The sequence below is a fragment of the Schistocerca piceifrons genome, chromosome 5 (assembly GCF_021461385.2).
Source record: "Schistocerca piceifrons isolate TAMUIC-IGC-003096 chromosome 5, iqSchPice1.1, whole genome shotgun sequence".
Classification (NCBI taxonomy): domain Eukaryota; kingdom Metazoa; phylum Arthropoda; class Insecta; order Orthoptera; family Acrididae; genus Schistocerca; species Schistocerca piceifrons.
This window is the reverse complement of record NC_060142.1, coordinates 96,236,377-96,244,142: the sequence shown is the minus strand read 5'-3', so window position 1 is coordinate 96,244,142 and position 7,766 is coordinate 96,236,377.

Here is a 7,766-nt window from a genome sequence, read left to right as displayed (position 1 = left end):
GCTTTTACTTATCGTTAGGTCTTACTTATTGCTCGTTTCGTAAGGACAGTTTTTTATGTTACGATTGAAACGTTATTTCTTCGACACTTGTCATCACGTCAGGTGTACACGACACAAATTTTACAGACGGGAGAGACAAATAACGAGCCTCTTCAGACATATGATATAACTTCTTTCAAATACTAGCAAAGTTAGTTGCGCCAGCCGGAGTGGCCGTGCGGTTCTAGGCGCTACAGTCTGGAACCGAGCGACCGCTACGGTCGCAAGTTCGAATCCTGTCTCGGGCATGGATGTGTGTGATGTCCTTAGGTTCGCGCTCTAGATTGTTCTTTCGTTAACTTGAATAAGGATTGAGTAATCAGCACTATATTCTTGTAACTCCGATTCTCAGGTTTCTGAACATGTGTACTATTCACAAAATTATTCTTGGAAAAATGTTTTTTCAATAATGGAGGAGAAGTGTTTTCAATTGAGGTATGTCACTACTTATACGCACGACTATCAGAAACCATTACATACTTATATATATATATATATATATATATATATGAAGGTGGTATCACATAGTAGTTTTAAATCAAGTACAGATTCGCCGCAATTTGACTTCAGATATGTATTGCTGTGTCAGTAGCTTATGCGCATTCTTGGAGGGAAATTTCTCGGTATGGTCCTGTATACCTTTAGGTTGTTACACGTTTTTATGCTAGCTGTTGTTGAGTGACTCTGAAAGTGTTGCTTAGCTCACAGGCTTGGATTACCAATGCTGTATTGTGATTACTCTGTATATTTAACACAGTATTGTTACTACTATGTCAACATGCAAGTGTGTGAAGAATGTAAATATTTTGTTTTACATTTTGGGAAAGATACAATGGCTGCACAAACTTTTTGTAAAAAGCTTATCACGCTTATTTTAAAATGAAAATTGGTGGCCAGCGCAAGGGATGGGCGCCAGAGTCAGTTTGCTGCTGCTGTGTGAAAAGGTTAAGATTGTGGACAAAATAAAAGAAAACATCCATGCTATCTGTGATTCCAATGGTGTGGAGCGAGCCTAAAAGCCATCTTAAGGGCTGTTACTTCTGTTTAGTTAATGTTCAGGGGTGCAGTTTGAAAAATAAGAGCAAATTGTTTATCCAACCATTGATTCAGCCGTTAGGCCAGTTTGCACCTGGAGAAGATCTGATTGCTCCTTTTCTCCAGCTGTTGAAGAGAACGTGACACAAGATGTTGAAGAAAATGAAGTTTATGCAATTACGCAAGACGATAGTGACAAATTGAAAGCTGGAATTTTTGTTTTTAGTCTTCAAGTCCAGAAACTGACAAAGGATGAAGATTCTGAGAAGACAATAAAGAATAGAGAAAAATGCGCACGACCATCTTCCGATCACTTACTGAGAACTGGGATAACAAAGATACTAATTACAAGACCATTGTTGAAAAATGTTGAAAAATTTCAAGAAGATCGGTTGTTAAATGAGTGTGGAAGTCCACTTCCTACACTCACAAATTGCTCTTGAATATAATGTCCTAAGTTTCCGGAAAGTAGTCAGAGTGAATGTTTACACTGAGATTTTAAGAGGGGTACCAGTGTCACTGGACGGCAGCGGTATTGGCCGACTACTGTTGGATGTTGAAGAGGGACAGTCATCATACTCATGGATCTGGAAGCAAGAAACAAATTAGGGGGTTCTGACGAATATTTCTAAATGTATTTTATTTTTTAAATGTGTTTTGATTCAAAACTCACCTTGTGTGACATGTTAGAATATATTTGTGGGCTCAGAAGTGAAACTCCTCAAAATATTACGTCTTATTTTGTGTAAAATCTTGACGTGATAGGCAAAAATGGCAGTTATTTCTAGAATGAGCATAAAAAATTGTTTCAAGAACTCCTGCTTTCAACAAATTAAATTTTTAGACAACATAGTTGCGTGGAGATAACAGCGATTGGTTTAAATGGTTCAAATTGCTCTGAGCACTATTTGACTTAACATCTGTGGTCATCAGTCCCCTAGAACTTGGGTTAGTTAGGTTTAAGTAGTTCTAAGGACATCACACACACCGATGCCCGAGGCAGGATTCGAACCTGCGACCGTAGCAGCCGCGCCTAGAACCGCTAGACCACCGCGGCCGGTCGATTGGTTTACTTGTAATCAATTATTCAAAGTGACAGTCACAATCACATTATTTATTTTGTCGCCAACCGGTTTCAACCCGCGATGGGGTCATTTTCAGGGCAGTTTACACCATTTGGTCGCTCGCTGGAGTCGTCACCCTGCCGTGCACAGGCAGGGTGACGACTCCAGCGAGCGACCAAATGGTGTAAACTGCCCTGAAGATACCCCATCGCGGGTTGAAACTGGTTGGCGACAAAATAAATAATCTGATTGTGATAGTCATTTTGAATACATGATTCAACAAATTATCTGACAACATGTTTTAAAATGCAAACTAGTGTAATCAAATATTATTAGTAAAATTAAATATGAAATATTTTTAATAAATTGTGGACAATTCTCGAAATATATTGCTCGCACATTATGTACGAGTATTTAATAGGTAGTATAAAAGAAATTGAAAGTGCTTTTAATTCATTCCTTTATTTTTTAATAAATGATGAGATAACCAACCATCATTACTGTGTGTCATCTATACGCACTCTACTTTAAATTATAAAAGCATTTATGTTGAGCCTACAGTAATGTTTCTCTGAGACATATAATTATCTTTATATTATCTACGATTATGATCGAAGGAGACGAAATGAATTAAAATTTGTGCTGCAGCCGGGACTCAAATGTTTATGTTGGGGAGGGCACTCAGCTTAGGTAGTTCGTGCAGCAGTATTGACCATCGTGCTGTGGTAGTGTAATGGTTAGAATTTCTGCTTAGCAAGAAGACCCGGGTTCGAGTCCCGGCTGCAGCAGAAATTTTAATTCATTTCGTCTGCTTCGATCATTACAAATGCTTTAATTATTTTAATCTTTCTGTGATGTAAGTAACAATTTACATGAGGTCTCATGTATTGCACAATACAGATATCAATGTCGAGAGCTTTTATAATCCTCTGTATCGACTACTGCAGTAAAGGAAATGTACTGGTCTCTGCAGAATGTATCTCACATGGTGGGGAGCCTACCTCGCCACCCCCACGTTACGGCCCTGAATGCTGGTGACGAGAGCTGTCGATGTATCCCTGCCCTGCATCGTTAGGCGGGAGACGCAGCCGGGTGGCTACTCTGGGTCGCCGTCCGGGGTCAGCCGGTGTTGTCGCATGAGCCCCGTTCGCCGAAATCGAAGCCGTTATTCCGGGTTCTCCGTGGGACGTGGCCGACAGGTGGCGGTCGATGTCGCGCCATGTCTTATTCAGCGTCACGCGCGACGCGACGCTCACGCACGCCGCCGATGAACCTCGCGGATGGCGGCACCGCCCGTGTTTATGTCCGGACACGCGGGCCTGCGCACTGCCACCGCCGTGTGTAAACCGTGCCCGGGTCCGCGAAATCACTGGATTTCTGACGTGGAGGCAGCACTCGATCAAGCGCAAGAATTTCTGCAGGCATCATTTTGTCGAAACTGACACGTTAGTGTTGTGTACATAGTTCCGCGTAGTCAGCGCGTACACAACTTTCCCACTAGAGCGCACCCCGCTAAGCACAACAGCGCAGGCGCAGCGCTCGTCCGTCTCCGCACTACGAGATGGCGCCTACTTAGAGATGGACCAAATTCTGCTCCCGCCGATCCGCGTATTAATATGTAACGCAGCCAATGAGATTGCTGCTAACGTAGAACCTTTTCTCCTCGCGGATCACACTCGCGCAGTGATACCTGATGGCGCGAGGTATTATAACGAGTGTACAGACCTCCGATTACTCAGTCTGCATTTGTCTGCACCAGTCTATAGTCAAGTTTCAGTCTGCGCCTAATAAGATTATCATATTCCTGTACATAGCCATGAAGATAAATGAATAGACACTTTGTCAAGTATCAGAGATATGCGAGAATGAGATTAACGTACCAAGACCAAAGGAACTTCAGATTGTCAGTTGTAAACAGCATCCAGAATCAAGTTACGTAATGTCTATGTTTTTTATTATTTTAATAAATGTGTGTGAAAATTAATCAAGTTCTGTTTAAAGTTGGTCACCGTCAATCTGCTACTCTAAGCGTGCAAGTGGCATTTCTATCGTCTGTCCTAACGGCAGAAGATAAACACGCCACGATAAGACCACGAGACGTATTGCTGACATTCGCCTACTTCGTTAGAGCGACAAGTCAAATAATCTGATTGTGTGTGTACCGAAGGTCTTACAGTACGCACACCACAGTTAGTGACGTGTCTGTGATAAAACACAGGGTAATTCTAAAGACCATAAAACAGTCAAGAGCATCGGTGCAGATAAATGGCCAAGGGAGTTCGGAACCGCGCTGCTGCTACGGTCGCAGGTTCGAATCCTGCCTCGGGCATGGATGTGTGTGATGTCATTAGGTTAGTTAGACTCAAGTCTAGGGGACTGATGACCTCAGATGTTAAGTCCCATAGTGCTCAGAGCCATTTGAACCATACCCGACCCACCATATCATGGGACTCATGAGAAATACGGGCCCCGCAACGAATTCGCGACGTCACGCTAGTCAGCTTGTCCGTCATACTTCACGAACGCAGGACCCATGGGAAATCAATATGCTAGTGAAAAGGTACCCAATAAAGTTCTTAACTATGTCGTCTGCTATCGAGAGTTTACTAATTCTTAACTGCGCCTTTAAATGCATGCAAACTAGTCTGAAATAGCTACTCGCTCCCCATCGTAGACGGCTGTTGGCACTCGTATGACCTGCAGTGTCACGTGCTGTGACGTACGTGATCCGGCCTGTCTTTCTCGTCGGCCTCTGTGTACTAGGGATGATGTAAGAGCAGCCGCTGCGGTGGGGTGTCGCAAGTTTGTGAGGTTCTGTGGTAGGCTTGGAATATAAATGCTGTCCGTGATGTAACAAGAAAAAAACGCAAGGCCTCAAGTTTAGCGACACTGGTGGCCACTCCAGTAGTGCCAGGTCAGCGACCGCGACGTGGCCTGTGCAGCGACGCGGCAGCATCTCAATCCAGTAATCTCCTACACAATTTGGAAATGTGAATGGTCGCCATCTAGCTCAAAGGTGATTGTTGCGGCTTGTGTCTTACGATGTCGAGAAAGGTGATGCCATAGGCAGTACTCTTAGCGGAGAAGAAGAATCCACAAATTATCTTGTTGGACACGGCACAGCATGCGCTATATTTCTGGGAATCGTGTTCGTGAACGAGAGTTGCATCTGATTTCTCAGTCCCCCGTATGTCATTGTCGTGTCGGTTGACCTTACACGACAGGTGGAAAGTGGTGTCGCTACTGAAGATTAATTTTCTTGCGAAGTCGTCATTTTAAAGATTTTTCCCGATATTAATGCAGTACTGCAGACAACAAAATTTGTCGTCACGTTTGTCGGCAGCTGCCATTTTTACGTCTTTACTCGTAGTCTGTTACGGATTTTCCACACTGTTGTCTGAGGGATGGTCAGTTTTGCACTAGCCCGATAGGCAGACTTCGTGGCACGTTGTACGGTGTGAAACATACGGTACAGTGTCTGTTCTGACACACCCAGTTGTACTGAACAGTTGGCATCGACTGAGAAACATCCTTCTCGAATTTCTTGTACCTCTTCACTGTACTTTTTTTAACTGGTGATATTACGAAACCAACACGGAAAGTTTTTCGCTAACTCACTGTCGACTGACTACGAAACGGGTGGAGAAAACATTTTGTGTACTACAATTTGTACGCTGCCTGTTTGAGCAGCTACTGTCTATGACGCCCTGTCGGCGTTATTCCAGACTTTCTTGTGGTATCGGATTAAAACAAAAAAGTGAATTTGCTTCCATGCACTGTGATTTGTAGAGCCCGTATTTTCATGCACTATCAAATCGTAAAACATGGATGCATTGCAGTACGATAGCATTAAACGTGCGCAATGATGCAGGATAACAAAAAAATATGCTATACCAAACTTCAGTTCCATATTTATTTCCATTATCTCGTAAAACAATAAACAACCAATTTCTCCGAATTTTCATCCCCTAGGCACACACGTTTATCAGACAACGTTTTTGCGCATAGGCAATCTTCACAGTCACGAAAAGTGACAAATGTGTAATTAGTTGAAGAATTTTCGGACAAAGCCAGATCAAGTTGGAAGTCTTTTGCATTTTTACCACAAAAAATGGCTCTGAGCACTATGGGACTTAACATCTATGGTCATCAGTCCCCTAGAACTTAGAACTACTCAAACCTAACTAACCTAAGGACAGCACACAACACCCAGCCATCACGAGGCAGAGAAAATCCCTGACCCCGCCGGAATCGAACCCGGGAACCCGGGGGTAGGAAGCGAGAACGCTACCGCACGACCACGAGATGCGGGCTTTTACCACAAAATATTGTTTTTTTTTTTTCAATTACATAGACTTAAAGAAGATGGAAGCCACAGATTGATAAATGATACTGATTTTATTACTGCAAAATTTTAATCATGACCTGATTTTCATCAAATCAAATCTGTTTTCTTGAATGTCATTTATGCATCTTTAGTGCAAGCTGAATTAGTAGCTTCGAAAGTGGAGAAAAAATCGGGGGCTAGAACTTACGGCTTCACAGCAGAATGGAGCGAACAAATGGCAACTTTATTAAATTTTCGGTAATTGCCTGCCTCTTGCCGACTTAGCTTCCTAAAAATTATCGCAGTAAAAGTGGCAGTTGTTGATTAAAAGAAGCTGTGGGAACAAAGTGCAGTGCCACGCGGGATTAACCGAGCGGTCTCAGGCGCTGCAGTCATGGGCTGTGCGGCTGGTCCCGGCGGAGGTTCGAGTCCTCCCTTGGGCATAGGTGTGTGTGTTTGTCCTTAGGATAATTTAGGTTAAGTAGTGTGTAAGCCTAGGGACTGATGACCTTAGCAGATAAGTCCCATAAGATTTCACACACATTTGAACATTTTGAACAAAGTGCAGTATGGCAGTTTATCTCTAAATGCGGCAACACGGACAGTTGCTTTCGAGAATATCTTCATAGGAAGAAAAGGTCAGCGTAGTGCATGTCAAAATTATTGAACTTTTATACCTTGTACGTCTATTTACCTTGTCTACGGTGGATATCAGCGTATTCACATTGTCGTGTTATAGACGTGCTGTTTCAGCTGCACAACGTACCACGTGGGCTAGACATGTGACGTCCTTTAGGTTAATATAAAATATTTTAATTGTTTTCTCAATCTGCATCATGTAGAGGGCTACATCGCTTAAAAATAATAGGACAATTTTATATTGTTCGCAACAAGTGTATTTTCTTCTACAGACTACTGCCGAGCTGAACTGGGGCGCTTGAGCTCGCGATGAAGTTGACAGACTGCCCTAAAATTCGCGAAATTACTTATTTTTTGCACTTTTGATGTAATTCACACGAGATAAATATCAGTAAAGGTGCTATGCCGTGACTTTCTTTTTTGCCTCAGTGACAATAATATGCATTCGCTCTCCAAATTGCCGAAAGATGTATACATGCATGAGACATGCATTTGCGTGCAAATCCGCACTCTAATTATGTTAACTGTATTGGCGCAACATGTACGCCACGATCATCCTCCCACAGAATTCGCATTGAGTGCTTTGTACTAGAACGCCTGCAGCCAGCGCGCCCTTTCGTGAGAATCCGCTGACGGTAACAACAGGCTCTTACCGTGGCCGG